We start from the raw sequence: 18,804 nt of genomic DNA, 5'->3' as shown, positions 1-18,804 counted from the left end.
AAGCTCTCTTAGTTATTCATTGTATGTCCTCTCCTTATCATTTAAATTGCCTTTCTATAAATTCTAAATTTTCCCATACTTAAAAAAAATGGGGAGGGGGAGGAGACAAGAGGTGCACACAGGACTACATATATGAGGTGTTTATAAAACACCAACAGGTGTTTATAAAAATGTTAGCGACACACACACCCCCCCCGAAGAATGCCACTGATTTTTTTACATCATCATTGCATTGCAAGATCCAAAATCCCCAATTAGATATCTTTCTGACCTATCTGTACTATTGCAATCTCCCTTAGACAGAATGGAAAGTCCTAGTATTTTAAATAAAATGTAGTAAAGTTTAAAAATATATACATAAATCAAGACAACAACAAAAATAAAACAAATCACATCTGCACTTGGATTCTAGAAGCAAGCAACCAACATTGTTTCAAGAGCAAAACTAAAATGGAAGATAATTTACGAGATAACAAAAGGCACGTAATTCATGGAAAAACCCAACAATTGCAACTCCGTATTGATATCTGGTGACAAAGGTCTTATAAAAAACACAGTGAAATCATCCCTGATTACAGACAGCAGAGATGGAAAAGACCTATTAGGTCATTCAGTTGAACACTGTTCTTTATAGTATTTTCTCCAGTGGTCTGTACAGTCTAGTATTAAATTCTCTAGCAAATGTTGCTTCAACCAATTCCCTAGGGAGATTATATCACAGTCTAATACATCTCAGTCAGGATGCTTCTTCCCCACCCAAATATTTTTTCTTTTCTGAATTTCATCCCACCATTCCTAATTATTTCTCCCCTACACATGTCCACAATTAAGTCTTCCAATCCTTTTAGCAGTTGACTGGGACTTGGGGGGAAAGGGGATGTGTCTAATCAGCCTAAACCAGGAGTTCTCAAACTGGGGGGTCATGATCCCTCAGGAGGTCATGAGATTATTACGTGGGGGTCACAAGCTGTCAGCCTCCACCCCAAACTCCACTTTGCCTCCAGCATTTACAATAGTGTTAAATATTTAAGAAGTCGCACTCAGAGGCTTGCTGTGTGAAAGGGGTCACCAATACAAAAGTTTGAGAACCACTGGCCTAAACATTCATTCTTCTCATACATGATTTAGAACCACCCTATCCTCTAAACAGACTTTAGAAGAATATTCCCAGACAAAAAAAAATGTTATAAAGACACAAACCAAAGGTTATGGATACAAAAGAATACATCCCTTTTAAAAAATTAAGTATTAATAGAATGTTAAAGTTTAATGCAAGACAATTAGAAAGTTTGTTGTTAAAGTTCCAACACCAATTTTAGCTCAGCCCCCTCTACCCTTGGCCACCTTTCATCTACAAGCCAAACACACCCAACAGTCGATATGTAAAAAGCCCCTAAATTTACCATAAGTCTGATCTATTGCATATCTGAATTAAAAGAGTTGAACAAAACTGCTTCTTTGTTGATGTTCTAACCTAACACCACCTTTCCAGGGGCAGGAGGAGCTCCAGCATTACTGGAAGAGCAGTAAGGCCTCATGAGCTAGGTATCTTGTTTACGTAGGGGTTTTGGGAGAAAGTGGAGCTCAACCTGTCTGGAAACATGGGAACTAACCCATTCTGTAAGGGTCAAGAGGACAGAGTTGTGGTTTCCAGCCCATACTGGGAGCATGCACAGTGCAGTGTTTTATTTTTCTCAGCATTTATGCAACACTTACTGCCAAAGTATCACTTTACAAAGATTTAACATAAGCAAAGTAAAAGTCCTTCACATGGTCTGATTTGCTGCTTCTTTGCCCAGAGACACTTAGAGGGCTATTCCCCCCTCCTCCATGCCCTCTCTCTTCCACCTTTCTTTCCAGTTGTTTACACTGATTATTTTGGGAGCACTAAGCTTAAGCAGCAAGTTTTACAATATGCAAAGGCAAGACTCTCTTTGGCCAAACTACTGTCCAACAGGATGGGGCTCAGCATGATAGTCTCTCAGCAGAACTGGAGGAAGGTCCGGCATCTGGGATGTAAACAATCAGTGAATGGCAGTTCATCTGCCAGTATATATCATGACAGTCGGAGTCTTTGGATTGAAATGGAAAGGTAGATAGAGAGAACAGGTGGAAACATGTCAAATGCCTACAGGCAGATTGTTGCCAGGGATCTAGGAGGTGATTGATATTAGAATCTTAATTACTCATGTTCTGACTTTCCAATATTCAGTTTCTGTTTTAAGCTATATCATTTCGCGACATTATTTTTTGTGAATTTCACTTACGTAAGTAGGAATAATATTCCAAATTCTGCTCATGACCACTATTATTCTCTTCTAAAACAGTACAAAATATCCAAGAGGAAAAAGGAGGTTTAGTAGACATTGATACATCACCAGAATACTGGTAGCAATCAAAATCGTGCCCACTGCAGTATCAAGCACATACACAACCACACTAATAACAATGAAGGAACTTCCTTCATTTACCTAATAGTGCAACATGCCACATAGTTAGCATGATTAGACGACAACATTAGAAATGACGTTTATGTTTGTCACAATGGGATTCTCTTTTTCTACAAAGTCACTGAAAAAACGTCCTAACACAGAAAAAGTTCACACCATCTGATTCATCCAACACTCAAATGTGTACACATGCTGTCCAGCTGGATATATTCCTCATTATTCCAAGGAACAGACTCTCTTTTATTTTGGATAGCAAAGCTTTACAGAGTGACAACCGCACACTGCCAACTCTTTGGCATGAAAAGGGACAAAAACATTCATTTAGACACATTAAGCCAGTGGCTCCCAAATTGTAGCCCATGAAGCAGGGCTTTTGTCACCATGGTGAAGTGTCTGCCAATCTTTAAGCACTAATGCTTCTGTTAGCTGTAACCCAGTCCAGGACTCTTATAGGATTTCCATGAATTTTTTTTAAACCAATTAAATGTAAAAAACAAAACAAATACAACCAATCACCTCCACACACTTCTCTGAGATCTCTACAGCTTCTTGTGTCTTCCTTTGCCTAACTATTTCTCAATCCCCACTTCCTAACACACACACTCCACAGGGAAAGTTTCCTACTTAAAAGTGGACATTTCAGGTCATATAGACAAACTAGGAAGAAGTTCAAGAGGCTGGAATGAGGGTAAATGAGGAGAAAGAAACATCCTCTCCATGATAGAAAAAGGAAAAAACAACGATAACGCTTTGCAATCTGGGGGTAAAATTCTGGCCCCACTGAAGTCAATGGCCTAAACTCCAATTCTGAGGCTCTCAATACATTATGCAAGCATTTAAGCCTCCGAGAACCCCTGCAAAGTAGGTAAGCAGTACCCCCGTTTTACAGATGAGGAAAATAAGGCACAGAGAACTTAGCTGAGTTGCTTAGGTCCCAAAAGACATCTGTGCAAAGCCAGGAACAGAACCCCGATGTCCTACCTACCAGTCTGGTGATTTAGTCACTAAACCTTCCTTACCCTACCAGCAACTTTTTCACACTTTGTTTTGTTCCTGCTCTAATTCATATATAAACTCTAGCCCTAGCACTATACACTACAAATTAATTTTAAGTACTGTTTCTAACTTTCCTGGCTCCATTTAATTCTCTAATTTATCTATCTCCTCTTATATCTGCTGTCCTAATATCTCTGGAGTACCTGCAATGATGTTATGGTTCCAAATATAAGAAATGTAGAATAAAATGTGAATCTGTACTGCCTTTCTACCCTAGTAGGTCACGGGCATTCTGCACATTTAAATGTTGTGATCATGCACAGCAATGGCTAGAAGGACCATTTGAAACATTTCTAACCTATTTCTGAGAAGCAAACTTGACAGCCAGTCCAAAGGAGAATACCATGAGGAATGAAAAGTCAGATTTTTCATGCCATATCACTGGGTAAGGAGGAATAAAACTAGAGAAATAGAAGCTATGAGTAACAGATTTGTAGCTCTACTTTTGTTTTCTAAATAAAGGCTAAAAATTAAGGGACCAAGACTTCCGACCTTACCGAGCCTTTAAGAAGGGCCCTGAGGAGAGTGAAATTCAAAGGGAGGCTTGAAATCACTGCTGGTGGATTCATGAAAACTTTAATCCACCAGAGGGAGGACAAGTTGGAAGGAGGTCAGTAAAAGCTGAGGATCATGCTGTCCCAAGGCTACAGTAGCAGCTGTGAGGCATCTCTCTGTCATAATAGGGAAGATTCCTTTGTGGACCGTTTTAGTGAATGGCAAGTTTACTGAGGCTGTGCACCAAGATGAGGATACAGCCTTAACAAATATCTGGTATATAATGTCTATTTATTACATTATAGTGCTGTGGCTTACAAGCAGAGATAAAATTATGTCAGGCAGAACCTGAAAAAAAAAATAATCAGCTCATCAATGGCAAGTAGGAACTTTCCCTTCCAGGCATCTGAGTGTGGGAGGAGGGGGAAGAAGAGGAGACATTATTAATTATTATTATTATCTTAATCTTGCAAATATGAACCAATTCAGTGCTGTGTTCCTGAGTTTGCAAACAGAACCCTAAACTACTTCTACAGCTGCTCCTATTTTCTCCAGCAGCAGCAGTTTGAAATTGGCAAGTTTCTGGTCAGTTCCACTCCAGCTATTCAAAACAGAGTGGGCACTAGTGAAACAGCTAAGAATCACATGAATTCACTTTCCTGTTGTTTGGTAGAGATATCAGCATCAGCAAGAACAGGCACTGGAACTATCAATCCAGAGGAGAACCCAAAACACCAGAGGCTTCAGAAAGGTCAGAGTTCCATGTTCTTCCCATTATCTGTCTCTTACCACAACACAGATCCTATTTAGCAGACAGAGGAAACAGGAAGAGCTCAAATTTATCTGACACCTGCTAGCCAGGGGTTATCATGAAAGGGGGAGATCTTCATCAGAAAACAATCCAGAACGCTGCAACGGAGACTGGGTTTCAGCTTGGTGTGTTGCCCCTGCATCTCACGGATAGCCCATCCACTTTATTTGTATACCAGACTCTAACTAGGGGCTTATTCCTTGGCAAGTCAGGGTGTGGGAGAGCTTTTTGCATTCTGATGTTATACCTGCTCAAGATGGTCACAGATTCCATTAATTTCATTTTTAAGAAGTTGTAGCCATGATGTTTGGGATTTTCCCCAGGAGACTCAGTGGGTGAATTCGACGCCAAACAGTTGTAAAGTTCAAGCCTAGGATGTATACTCCATGGGGCAGGGACTGTGTCTTCCCGCATGCTCCAGCACTGGCAGTGTGTCTGGCGCTGTATGATAAACAGGCTTGGCAGATTTGATTTTTTTTTATATTTGACAGATTGATAAAAATGCTTAAGAATAAACTATTACATTTTCACAATTGCAGGAAATTACACGGGGTCAAACAATTATTTAATGACAGCAGATATTGAGATTAAAAAAGTTAAATCATTATAACCATTAAGGAAGAAATTGTCATCATGTCAAAATATACAAAGTAAATAACCTTACATCTAACTCGTAAGTTCTCAGACAGCATTTTTCTTACTTTTACTACTTGTACTTTTCTATTATCATGGATTAAAAATAAATAAATAAATCGAATCCTTCCAAGCCTAATGATAAATAGCAGCAAGTGTGGGAGGTAGTAGTTTACCAGAACACCACTATGGCAACCAAAAGGAACAGAAGGAGGGGGTTGATTACACAAGGGGACACGACGTTTCTCCTAGCCCCATTTCCACGTAATTTTTATATTTTAACTTGGAGAGCAGGGTTGGATTAATAGAGGCAGGTCCCAGAGTGGCAATACCTATGCTCAAAACTAAGCACGGTTATCAGAGCACAGACACTCTTCTGGTTATTTGTACTAAAAATTGGGGGAAAGGTTTCAGTGTCTGAAAGATAATGACCTTTGACCTAATATTTAAAATTACTGCATTGCCAAAACACTTGGTCTTTTTACCATGATGAACACAGAAATTTTGTATAATGGGACTTAGACAAAATAAGGTTTAATTTTCAATAGCCTACTCCTTTCTTCAGTCTCACTCTTTTCTTTCCTTCAATAAATACCCTGAACACAAATGATCTTCAATAGCACTGACTAAGTGAGGGACCCACATCAGTGTTTTATTCCATCTGAATGTAAACATTCTAGTTGCAATGCTATCGGTAAGTACTGTAGAAACACATACAAAGCCTTGAAAGGTCACTGATGTTTTACCCATTAGTAAAGTCAAATTCTCTGGGTTCTACCTGCTTACTTTCTTGAAAAGAAAGTAAATAAAGAGATACACCACAAAAAATATGTTTTTTTGATAGGATTCCCCTCCACAGAATCTGCAAAATACTGTAGCTGGACTGAAACCCCCAAGCCTAATTTTCTTCCCACCAAACTACATTGGTGCTTTGCCTCTTCTTCACTTGGTGACACTAATGGAAAGCCCCTGGGAAACCAACATAACTAATGGCAGGTTTCAGAGTAGCAGCCGTGTTAGTCTGTATTCGCAAAAAGAAAAAGAGTACATGTGGCACCTTAGAGACTAACAAATTTATTTGAGCATGAGCTTTCATGAGCTACAGCTCACTTCATCAGATGCAGTCAGTGGAAAAGGTATTATACTCAAATAAATTTGTTAGTCTCTAAGGTGCCACAAGTACTCCTTTTCTTTTTGCAGCATAACTAAGTTGCTAATGCAATTGTCTAGAGAAGTCTCTTCTTTGTACTATTTATCTTTTCTCCATAAGCAGTATATTCCCTCTTTCCATAAACTCATTAAAATTCACTTGTTTCTTTCATGCTGTTCAAACTAAGGGTAAATGACACACAGCATGTCACTTAAATTGTAACATTTTTGTACTGATGTACTAAGGGGATGCGAATTTAGCATTACTACTTTAGGTAAACTAGGCAACATTTGTACCCCAGATATTTGAATGCTACTGGGAACCACAAGCATGGGAAATTTAAAAAAAGTCTCTTGTCTGATGGGTGCCTAGGGGCACCTCTTCTGACCTGGTTGTATCTACAGTCTTCTGAATTTTTATGTTTTTCCAATGGCTTCCAAACAGGAATTGGACAATTTTCTCTGTTCAAGGGAATGATGGAGCATGTAAAGTATTCAATTCACTAGTTTATAGTGTAAAGATTTACACAACTCACTGAGAAAACCACTTTGTCCTGGAGATTTGCCATCTGGAAGGTTTCTTATAGCATTTTAAATTTCATCTGTTGATATCTCTACTTCAAACTGTACTTTTGTCCTTCTATAGTCAGCAAGATTTTTAAGTTATCCAAAGAACTGTGTATTTGTGTTACAGTAGGAATTCATCTGTATATAATACAACTTTAAAAAATTCATTTGACACACACAACGATATCCTGGACAAACCTTATTGAGTGAAGTATTTTAGGAGCTCATTGTACAAAAATACCAATGTTTTGAGGGATTGTATTCCATGGAGGAGTGGGACCACAGCCCTCCAGGAACTAAGAACAGCGAGGGGTGATTAGGCCCATTCACTCAAGTTGTAACACCTCCAGAGAGCTACCGCCACTTCCAGCAAGACTTCCATATACTGTTTTAAACCAAATTCACTAAGGAACAACAGACAAAGAATGGATTTTTGGTTAAACAGCCTGAGTTAAAACTGACTCAGGGCCTTCCTTCTGATCCAGCAAAAAGACAAAACCTCTAGGGGAAAAGGGGGCCCCAATTCTTAGGGAGGAGTTGGAAGTTTTTGGCCCATTGAGGCTTCATAGGACTTGCATGCTGGTTCCGAGCTGAAGCGGTGATGAACTTGTGATCACAGAATAAAATCCTTTGTGTGGTTTGAAGGACTAATCACCAACCAGAACTCCTACTGGAGTTTGGGTGATCTCTGGTAAGCTTATTAACAGGGACGTAGGCTCTTTTATTGTTTTAATAAGTTTTCCTCTGTAACGCTTTCACCTTAAGAATAAATGTGTTTGCTTAGAAAGAGTTGTGTGGTGACTTACCGCTGGCACTGTCTTTTGAGGGGAGAAGCAAAAAGGCCAGTTTAGGACAGTCTGTCTTTTGCCGGGGAATAACACAGTAAAAGCAGGGAATTGTTCAGTCTGGAAATACCCCAGGCAGAAGGGAGAGAGACGTGTGTCTCCACCCAAAAGAGGTGACAGCTGAAGAGCCTGGAGCCTAGGCTGGGTGTCCTTGCTGGAATATAGAGGGTGAATTCAGATGCAGTTGTCCTGAGTTGTGAAAGCATCTATTGTAGCTTTTTTAAAAGTCAGTTCTTATCTTATATTCCTTTACTACTACAAATACAATGGCCAGGACATTTTTTTCCCCTCCAAAAAAATTTTTAAAAAAAACCTGGGGTGTATGACAGCAGATTGTTCCCTAAAGGCAATAATGTTGTCATTATTGCAACTGAATTTATTATATTATATATATTATTAAAGCTTTATTTTATTGGGAAGTACCACTGATCATTTTTTTGCTGCAGAGATTTCAATTTCCTTTTGAAAGATGCCTGCTCTGCTAGAAGGGCTATTTCGGATAGCTTTCATTCCTCTAATGCACACTTTCTACTACAACTGCGTGGCAACTTCCCCACTGTCACTTAATTCAAAATATTGCTTAATATTATCCAAAATGTGTGGATACTTTATCTAATTTGGGCTTTAACACAGCACTAAAATCTCCTTTAAGACAGAATTCATTGTGTATTAGATAAGAGTAATTAGTGAATAAATCTGATAGAAAATCAAGATATGCAGGAAGGGCATAGAGATAATGTCCCTTCTCACCTACAATGAGGTAACCATTCCAATGAGAACGAGTTGGTGAAGGGAAGTAGCCATAATAATACATCAGGTGGCATAGTATGCAGCAAATACATGTCCCAGTCCCAATCAGTCTTTAGGAGGAAATGTAAAGATAAGAAATTCTTAGATTCCCATCCCACAGTTAAACTGAGTAACCAGTATTTTGCCACCTGAATGATTAAATGAAAAAAAGTGTAAATTTAATGTTTTTCACACATTAAAACTGTATACACTACCCTGCTGAAGGTAAAGTAAGAAGGCTGCTTATTATAAGGTCATGGTTAAGGACAGAACAGGAGTCCAGGCATTAAAACTATAATTGAACCAGCATTATTAAATATACAGTAATACTCTCTTAGTAGTTCCCAGCCAATTGTCAATAATAAAATGAAGCAAGCTAAAAGACAGCTCTCTTCCTCTCTTCTTTTCCCATATTCTTAGTATATTTCTTGGAAAGGAAGTTTTTCAAGACCTATGAAATGTGCTCACTTTGTTTAACATTAAATAAAATTAACCATGAAAAAAAAAATCTGAATTATGTCACTGGAACCTTTTAAAGGTTAGGCATTATCAGCAAGGCAAGCCATGTCCTTGAGTGAGAGCAGAAATCTGAGTTTAGCCCTACTTAGCAGTTTTAGTCAGGTAGAAAGATCAATAGTAGGGAACATCAGGACCATAATGAAAGTACAGGATATTAAAAATGTTCACTGAGTTCTATCTACGTGAAAAGGATATAAGTGGTATTTTGTATAGATCACCTTATTCAGTACATAGGCTACATGGACAGCGTAGGCTCCTCTCAGGTCAGGACCATAAAAAGTTAGGTACTCATACAAATATTACCAGAGAAGTTCCCTATTAATTAAAATGTAATCACTGAAGCTAAGCATATACCATATAACTAATAAGAAGGATTAACTGCTTAAATCCTTCATTTAACAAATAGCATTGTAATTTTAATTTCATACCAGCATTAATTTAATACAAGAAGTTGCCCAAAGACTTTTTTTAACTGAATTTTTCTGCTCTTAAGTTCTTGCAAAATTCAAAACTTCTTCAGGGTTTTTAAACATGAAAGTTGATGTTTCTTTGAATCATCATGAGGGTTACTGAGACTAAGGTAATAAATCTAATACCCCGAGTACCTTTTTCTGTGTTCTGAATGCAGTCATCCCATTAGTTTAAGAAGGGATTTGCCAGAAGCTGGGATTTGGCAACAAGGGATGGATCACTTGATGATTACCTGTTCTGTTCATTCCCTCTGAAGCACCTGGCATTGGCACTGTCAGAAGACAGGATACTGGGCTAGATGGACCTTTGGTCTGACCCAGTATGGCTGTTCTTATGTGATAAAAATCCTGGGGAAATGTTAGCTTTTTCCTTTTAAGTAAGCTAGCTTTTTGTTTCTTTCCCCCTGGCAGTCTGTAAAATAGATGGCTTAACTTTAAAGTTTTGTAGGCTGATAATTATAGGTCAGAGGTGAGGGCCACCTCTCTCAGCCACATTTAGCACTTTCTGGGCTATATTTTTAAAGCTTTTACTTGTTGTTTTGGAATCCATTCAGAAAAAGCAGATCACTGGTTTGGGGTTTTCCATTCCTTCAATGAGGCTCAGAAGTCCTGTATACTGAGGGCTTGGCTACACTTGTGAGTTACAGAGTAATAAAGGAGCCCCAGGCGCACTAGCTCTCTACCCGTCCACACTGGCAAGGCACATAGAGCGCTCTGACTCCATGGCTACAGCGCTGCTGGTACTCCACCTCAGTGAGTGGAATAACATTTGCTGCGCCCCCACTGGAGCGCCGCGGTGCCAGTGTGGACGAGGTGTTGCATTAGTGCGCTCTGATCAGCCTCCGGAAACGTCCCATAATCCCCTTAAGTCAAGTGGCCACTCTTCTCATTGTTTTGAACTTGCTGTAGGAATGCGGATATGCCGTTTGAAAGCTCCATTTCTGACAGCTGGCTGCTTATCTGCCCCGAGACAAAGCAACCATTAGTGTGGAATGCTGTGTGTGAGAGAGAGGGGCGTGGGGGGGAGGTGGGGTCTGCAGCTGTCTGAACTTACAAGACAGCATGCTGACATGCTCTCAGCCCCCCAAAAACCCACTCTCTCTCCCCCCACATACACACAACACACTCCCTGTCACACTCCACCCCACCCACCCCCCATTTGACAAGCATGTTGCAGTCACTTGCATGCTAGGATAGCTGCCCATAATGCACTGCTCCCAATGCCGCTGCAAGTGCCGCAAATGTGGCCACGGCAGTGCGCTTGAAGCTGTCAGTGTGGACACACTGCAGCGCTTTCCCTACTGCGCTCTACGAAGGCTGGTTTAACTCAAAGCGCTCTACATCTGCAAGTGTAGCCATGCCCTGAGCGTGTCTTCTATTTTCATTATATTCACCTTTATCTTCAAAGGGTTTATCCAGACTAGGATAAAAGGTGCATTTTAAAAATGTATTAGCAAAAATGTGTTAACAACCTAGTGTAGACAGTGTGAGTTGTGTTTCCCCCTGCTAGGGCTCACCTTGACCAGATAACTCATGTTCAAATAAAACTTGGCTTTCCTACCCTAGGGTTTTAAAACGTGTTAAAAATGTAAAATGCTCCTTTTATTCATATCTACACAAAAGCTAAGTAGATGAATTTGGGTTTTCCATGTATTGTAGGCAGGCATCTATTGTTCTTTGAGCTCTTTTATATATTGCTGTTAATTGATTTTAAAATCCTTCTGTTATTCCAGTTAGTTGGTCTAAGGAGGACTGATTATTATTTATATAGCTGTTGCACTTCAGGTCCTATCTGAGATCAGGGCCACTTTGCATCAGGCATTATACAAACACACAGTATGAAAGAGTACCTGCCCCCAACAACCTTACAAATGAAACAGCAGACCTGGTTTAAAAAAAAAAAAAAAAGTATATTTCATCAAAACAAATTGAAAAAACATGATTTTTTTTTTTTGTTCATTCTAAAATTTCAGTGATATTTTTCTTCCTTTTCTCTTTTTTGACTAGCTGTACCTATGAGCAAACATTCCTAACAGGTAAACAAGGAACCAAGGACAATATGGGGAGGGTCAGGGACATGACAGCTACCTACAAGTACTTGAAAGCAGGGTTGGTGTATAGAGTTCCTGGCTATGGAGCTAATGTGATTATATCCTAGTAATGTCATCGCCTCAGCCTGGAGTCCATGAAGAGCAGACTGCCCTAAAGCAGGACACATCTATTGCAGGACCAGGAGATATCCAGATGGGGCAGCCCTTCCCACAGCAGCTCTGCTCACCTTAGAGAGATGGGGGAGGCTCTGGCTCTTCAGATAGCAGTGGGTGTAAGGCTAACCACCATCACTAATCTTCCGGTGGCTCAACCTTCAGGTAGCCACTACTATTTGGGCAGCAGTGGAAGAGGAACTTCAGCTGCTGCTGCTCCTCCCCCTCCTCTTCAGGCACTGGGGAGAGCAGGCCTGGCTGCCACTGCTGCTGGTAGAGTGGCAATGAAGGGAAGACCCCAGCTACCACGAGGGAAGCCAGAATTGGAAGGGGTCTACCATAACCTCAAAGCAGAGGGCTGTAGGGGGGGACCTCAGCCACCCCATTAGAGGACTTTGATAGGGTGATGGTAGTAGGGTGACCCCCTACTCAGAGCCCTCTGTCGGGGAATTCAGATGAGCAACCTATAGAGGGCCTTCTGCTGTGGTAGCAAAAAGTTGGGAGCTCTCCCACACACAGGGAGAGTCCTATACTTGGGACAGAGGGACTCACGTCCTCCATCCTCAGGAATGGGACAGGGAGTGATAGGCAGGGAATGATGAAGGTTCCAGTCTGTCCAAGGAGCAGCAATGGCAAGCTGTCTGCCCCCAGCAGGTGGTTCTTGTGTAGGTGGGTCCTGTCGCCACCACTTCAAATGGGAACAGGGCCACAGCGGGGACAAGACAACATGGGCCTTGCAAGCGGTGTGTACCTTGGACCTTGGATTGTCTTAACTTAAGTTTCCCTGAAAGGTGTCAACTTCAAGAAGGAAGCAGAATCTTTATTGGTGATAAAAGAAGTTAAGTTAGAGTGGTAGAATGGAAGTGAAGCTAAGAGTAATGATGTGAAAGTAGGAGAAGGATCACTTAAGACTGCAAGACTGGATCTGATTCACAGTCCATCTGTTGCACTATCCTGTCTCTGACAGTGCCTAGCAGCCAATGATTCAGCGGAAAGTGCAAGAAATCCCATTAGGCAGATGTGAAACAATGTGCTCCCCACCTGAAAACTCTTCCTAAACCAGTCTTTAAGCATTAAGGATTAAGCTCTGAAGCAGGAGATTTAGTATCTCTGCCAAAATGTATGTAACCACTAGCTCTGGATACTCTTGTCATCCATACTGATGTTCAATCCTCTTTTTGAATCCTTCTAAGTTTTGCATCTCAATGATGTCCTGCAACGAGTGCAACAGTTCAAATATGCATTGTGGGTAAAATTATTTCTTTTTATCAGTTATAAATTTACCACCTTTTAATCTCACTGAATGTCTCCATGTGCTTTTGTTATGAGACAGGGAGAACATTCTATCATTTATTTTATATATTTTTATCTTGTCCCTTCTGATCAGTTTCCTTTCTGAGTTAAGTTAGATCTGTTGGAAGAGTTAGCCACAGTCAAACAGAAGTGGGGAAAGCCCTTTGACTCAAGACATTCAAAACCAGACTAGATAAAGCACTGGAAAATGTACTGTAGGGAACAATCTTGTATTGGCAGCAACATACACTATGTGATCTACAATGTCTTTTTCCATCCCTCATTTCTATGACTCTATAATGATATTTGTCCTTGTTTCAACTTCAGTAAAATATAGGAAGATTGTTTTAGAATTAGGAGAAATGCCATCACCATCATGCAAGTCTCCATATGAATTACTCATGGAAAATGCAAAAGGAAAATCCTTAATTTCCATTTTAGAAGCAGCACACAAGGACACTTCCCCAGGCCCTTCCAGTAAAAACAACAAACATGCAGCCTTGTATGAGCATAATTTCTCACAGTGAAAATAAACAAATGCTGTTACACTGCTCTTAGCTGCTGGTTCATCAAATCGATCAATACTATGAAGCAAGATTAATCAATCCTTTGTTTTTGAACACTCCTAACCCCAATACCATCTGCATCACACACAATCTATTTTATTCCACTTTGGAAGTGAATGAACAGACAGTAGCCTACAAACCTCATATTAATTAAAAGACTGGCAACTTTTGTACAATAAAACCACTACCACAAAAATATGCTCCTATAACATTAAGAGTCTAACTTAAATCCAAAGTAGCTAGGAGTCAGAGTTAAATCTCTCTTAACTAACTACCGTAATACTGACCCTACATACTTCAGTACATAGGATATATATGATCATCCATTGTTTGGATACACATAGTAGGGCCTGGTTCCCATCTCACTTACTCTTGATTTACTCTGGGTTAACTCCATTAAAATCAATGGAGTTAGTCCACTATAAAATATGCATAAGAGAAGGAGAATCTGACCTGCGATACCTGGGTGTAAAGATGTGAGTTGAAAGCTTCAGCTTTCATTTTGATTTTCCTTGGTTTTGTCATTTTGAAGACACACTATGAACTTGAAATCTATAATCATTTTAAAAAATTCAGAATTAGTTTCAGGTTCTAAACCTGTCCTCAAACTTACACCGTACCACAGTGAACTTAGTAGGGTGCACTGCCTCCTGCTAACTTTTGTAGTTTTACAATCATAGTTTCCTGATTATATCTGTCCTGTGGCTGTGTTAAAGACCCACTCAGACACAAGGGAAAACTAAAACAGTGAAACTGAGTTTACATAAAACACTGTCAAATACACAAAAAAGATGAGAAATAGTTTTCTCCTCTCATCCCTTTCAGTTCTAGTACTATTAGGTATTACTTTTAACAACAATAGGTTAAAAATTTTCGAACAGAAGTGTAATTTTTCAAGCTGACCAAAAACTTTTTCAAGTTTGTTGTGGGTTTTATGGTAAATATTATTTTACGCTACAGACATGTATTAGAGCTGACATCAGAAAAATCAAAAGTCTACTCCTTTTCCCATTGAAGTCAAAGAGCCCTGAATTAACTAACACCACATAGAGCTAAATCAGACTCTGGGTTTCTCATAGTTTTCAATCAGGTCCCCACATATTTTAGCCAAGGAGACCAAGGAATAAACAAACATTCTCTTGCTTAGAGTGTTATGGAATCTTTAATATCCACATAGAGCACACAAGACCACCATTTTTAAGGTTTCATCCTAAAGATGCATTCACTGTGAACTACATGTAATTCAATTTATCTGTCTCAGAAGAATGAAGCACTGAACTGAACACGCCAGTCTTTTTCACCTTTGGTTCCAGGGATTCTAGCGATTTCAAACACAACCTGACCACATTACACCATTGCATCAAGTGTCATAGAACGTAATGGCTCCTTCAGAGCTATTAATCTATAGCGAAAATACATCCTGAGACCATTTTAAAAACAAATACATTAAACAGATCTCCCCCACATCCTCCTGAAACATGAATTACAAAACCCATTATAGCTAGATATCTGGGGGGGAAGTCACTAAGTACAGAATACAGTGGAATTGGTTTTAAGTTAAGTAATTATGAAACAGAAAGAAGGAAGCCTAAAAAAGGATTTCTGCTTCTCCTCCTCCTCCCCTCTCAAAACAGCTCTCATTCCTAGCTAACCAGCACCTTGCAATAAAATCTACTTCTCCCAGCATTCTTTCACTGTATAACCAAAGGGTCAATCTATGGATATTTCTTCTTTAACAGCCTTCTAAAAGGCTGGCCTTTGCATCTGCTAGAAAATGGAATAATAGTCAGAATGGCATTACTTCTATTTTAAGCGAAGACAGCACATTATTGCAAAATAAATGTACTGCTGCAAGCTACAATCAAAAAAAAGGGACAATAACTCAGGCCAGTGAATTACAGGATTTACCACTAGCCTTGCCTACCCATTACTTACCAAATCAATTCAGACTCACAGCTTCCTTACTTCATGCTTTTTTTTTTCCAGTAAACACAATGCTGCTCTTCTTTCTTTCAACCAAGTTCTCAGTATACTTTATACTTGCTAATTAGAAATGAATTTTAAAAACTCAGAATGGATGAAAAATGCTTTATTTATTGCATTTGTACAATTTCCCATATTCCTTCATTTCAGTTACTAGAAATGTAACTTCTCAGCATACATACATACACACACACACTAGTTGGTTGGTAAACAATGCTTTAAAAAAAATAGACAGGTTGCTCTTAAGTGGCAAAGAAGAGCTTCAGAAAGGGGAAAAATAATGACTATTTTTTAGATTATAGTTTTAGACAATAATTCCACAGAACTAGCATAAGAACACAGACCCAACATTTAAAAGATGGCATCTATATAAAATGTATCCCTAAATCTTTGATAATTACACACAGTGACATTTGAAACAAATTCCAAATCAGAATAAAAGAAGCGTAGAAGAGGAAAAATAAAAGTTATGCTATGGATTGACTGGGCAGAGAAAGCCTGATCTGAAGCACTGGAAATTAATGAAATACAAAATGATAATAAGCAGATTTCTGACACCAAGAGTTTCTAAACTGACTCTCAGATTTAAGTGAAAAGTACAAATGACCCTCACTTTTGGATATCTATAAAAAGATTTACCCTTTATTTCTCAAACACTGATGATGACAATCTGTTGTGTATTTGTTTCTGGAGGTACGACAGCCACAGGCTGCAAAGATAGGGGGACACAGTTCAGATTTTGACAGCAATGCAGTGGAATTTAAAGTATTGTGACTGGAATATTTTCAAAAGCATGTTAATTGAGACTGTATGAAACATGTTAACAAAGAGGTATTAAAATACTTATGGTAGTATGTGTTCTCATCACCTGGTATAAAGTAATGTGCAACGAGGGTAGAATTTAATGACATGTCTCATTTGTCCCACACCCCCTTGTTAGCTCATCCTTAATATATGCAAAGCCAGGCAAACATCAATGCCTTCAGTCCATTTTCTGCACCATTGCTTTAGTTCATGGGCCGTTATGACAATCTTAAAGATCTGTAGTGCACATTATAGCAAGCTGAAATCCCCCATTCTAATAAAACCACAAGAAGTGGAAAGGCAGGTCATTTTTCTGGAAGCTCAGGTCTAAGTCTCCAGTATCCTACCTAAATGCAGATTTCCACATGACGACACCAAAACAAGCCTCAGTGAACTGCTACTGGCAAAACCAAGCTTCCCAGAAAGAAGGTGAAAGATACAGATACAGATCTGCGATGACTGAGAGTGTGATTTAACCAAGCCACAGCCTGACTGCACCAGGATCTATGAAGATACTGCTTAGGACAAGAACAGATCAAGAGGGTTCTGCTCCCTAAAAGTGGTATTCAACAATACCAGTTTGTCATCCCCATCCCATTTCGGACACAGAGAGCTAGAGAGGCATGTGTCAGACCCTGGGATGCACCAGGGATGGGCTCAATCTCCTATTCCTGGAAACTCCTTACAAAGCAGGAGCAGTGAGGAGGAGACCAGCAGCACCTTCTGCAGGAGGAGATGTCATCTTCACCCACTGTTCTGCCAGGACCATGTGCTGCCCGTTCAGTTGCTACCATCTCCTCTGGCCCCCTCCCCCCATCTTTTCCCGCACTCTCAATCAAAGGAAAGTAATCTAGTAGCTCCAGTAACAACACACACCAACATAAAAGGGTTCATAGAGCAATACATTCCCCTCACACAAAAAAAACCCCACTTATAATTACTACTGTTATTGACACTGTTTACAGCAAGACCTGGCCCCTGGGGCATTAATATATCTGTGTAGCTTTCATTGCAGTTTAGGGAGACATGCAAATCTCACTTGCTCTCTCTGACACTCTCTCTCTCTCTCACACACACACACACTCTCCTAAAACCTGCTGTCTCCCCTCCCCCCACCCCACTCCCCCTGGTGCATGGTGCAGACAGCAAGTGCCTGCCACACCACTGTGCACTTCTGATGCTGGCGGCTGCCACCACCTCATTTTTTCATTCGCAGCATCCTCAGCTGCCAGCAGATCCCGGGGGGAGGGGAAGAATCATGCCATAGCCCCCTGTCTATCTCACCCAGGTTAGCTCACATCCCCTGCTCCCCACACACACGCTGAGCCCTGTGCAGCCCGCCAGGCCCTCCTGCAGCCAGGCTTCTAAGCGAGCCCTCATCCGCAGGCGGGCTCAGCACCTGCCCTCAGCACCAAATGCAAATTCCTTTGGGGCCAGCCGGATTTCTGCCCCTTCCTTTATTTCCCCTCACTTCAGCCCAGCCCCAGCATCCCCCTCCCACCGCTGGCTGGGGAGCTGGCAGGGAGCAGCCCCTTTACCTTGGCTGGAGTCTGCGCAGGCCCCTTCAGCAGGCAGCGCGGTGCAGCGGAGCCCGGGGAGCCGGGCAGGCAGCCGGGGGACGAGCGTTCACTTCAGCGGCGCCTACCTCCAGCTCCACCATCTTCCTCCTCCTCGCTCCTCCTGCCGCTGCTCCCTCCAGCTCTGCAGGCACCGGCACGCAACGCCGGGGCCAGCCCCATCCTGCTGCTGCTCCGCCCCTGCCCCGCCTCCCCCCGGCGTGATGACTGCCCGGCGGACAGGCGGAGGCTCGGGCTCGCCCAGCCAGACAGGGAGCGGGAGGGAAGCAGGCTGGGGTGCGAGCGGCTACTCCTCCGTCAGCGCAGATGCGCGGGAGCAGTCCCTCCTGCATCAGCGGCAGGGGTGGGCATGCAGCTGCTTGCACCTCGAGAGCAGAAGCAGCAGGTGCATCCGTGTTGCAACCAGGCCCCTTCTCTCATCCACAGCACAAGCATGCACCAGCCCCTCTCATCAACAGGAGCTGCCGATGGAGATAGGAGTAAGATAGGCAGCGAGCCACGCTCATATCAACAGCAACCCCCTACACCAAATTTCCACCTCTTCCCCACCAAAACCCTCTCCACAATAACCCAGGTTGCGTTACAGACTAATG

The 18,804-nt window shown here is 41.1% G+C and overlaps 1 protein-coding gene across 2 annotated transcripts in view; it reads right to left on the bottom strand.

Annotated features, from left to right (window-relative positions):
* The window catches only part of APBA1 (amyloid beta precursor protein binding family A member 1), a 143,860-nt gene extending 125,269 nt beyond the window's left edge, over nucleotides 1–18,591 (bottom strand). Inside the window, exon 1 of one of the 2 annotated variants that reach the window (XM_074953269.1) lies at nucleotides 18,173–18,591. The gene's annotated coding sequence lies outside the window, so the exon portion shown is untranslated. The remainder of the gene's footprint in view (nucleotides 1–18,172) is intronic. The other variant, XM_074953271.1, reaches the window with a different exon arrangement.
* Between the last annotated feature and the right edge of the window lie 213 nt (nucleotides 18,592–18,804).

This window comes from Natator depressus, chromosome 5 (genome assembly GCF_965152275.1).
Source record: "Natator depressus isolate rNatDep1 chromosome 5, rNatDep2.hap1, whole genome shotgun sequence".
NCBI lineage: Eukaryota > Metazoa > Chordata > Testudines > Cheloniidae > Natator > Natator depressus.
Note: the sequence above shows the minus strand (reverse complement) of the source record. Positions and strands in the feature narration are given on the sequence as shown.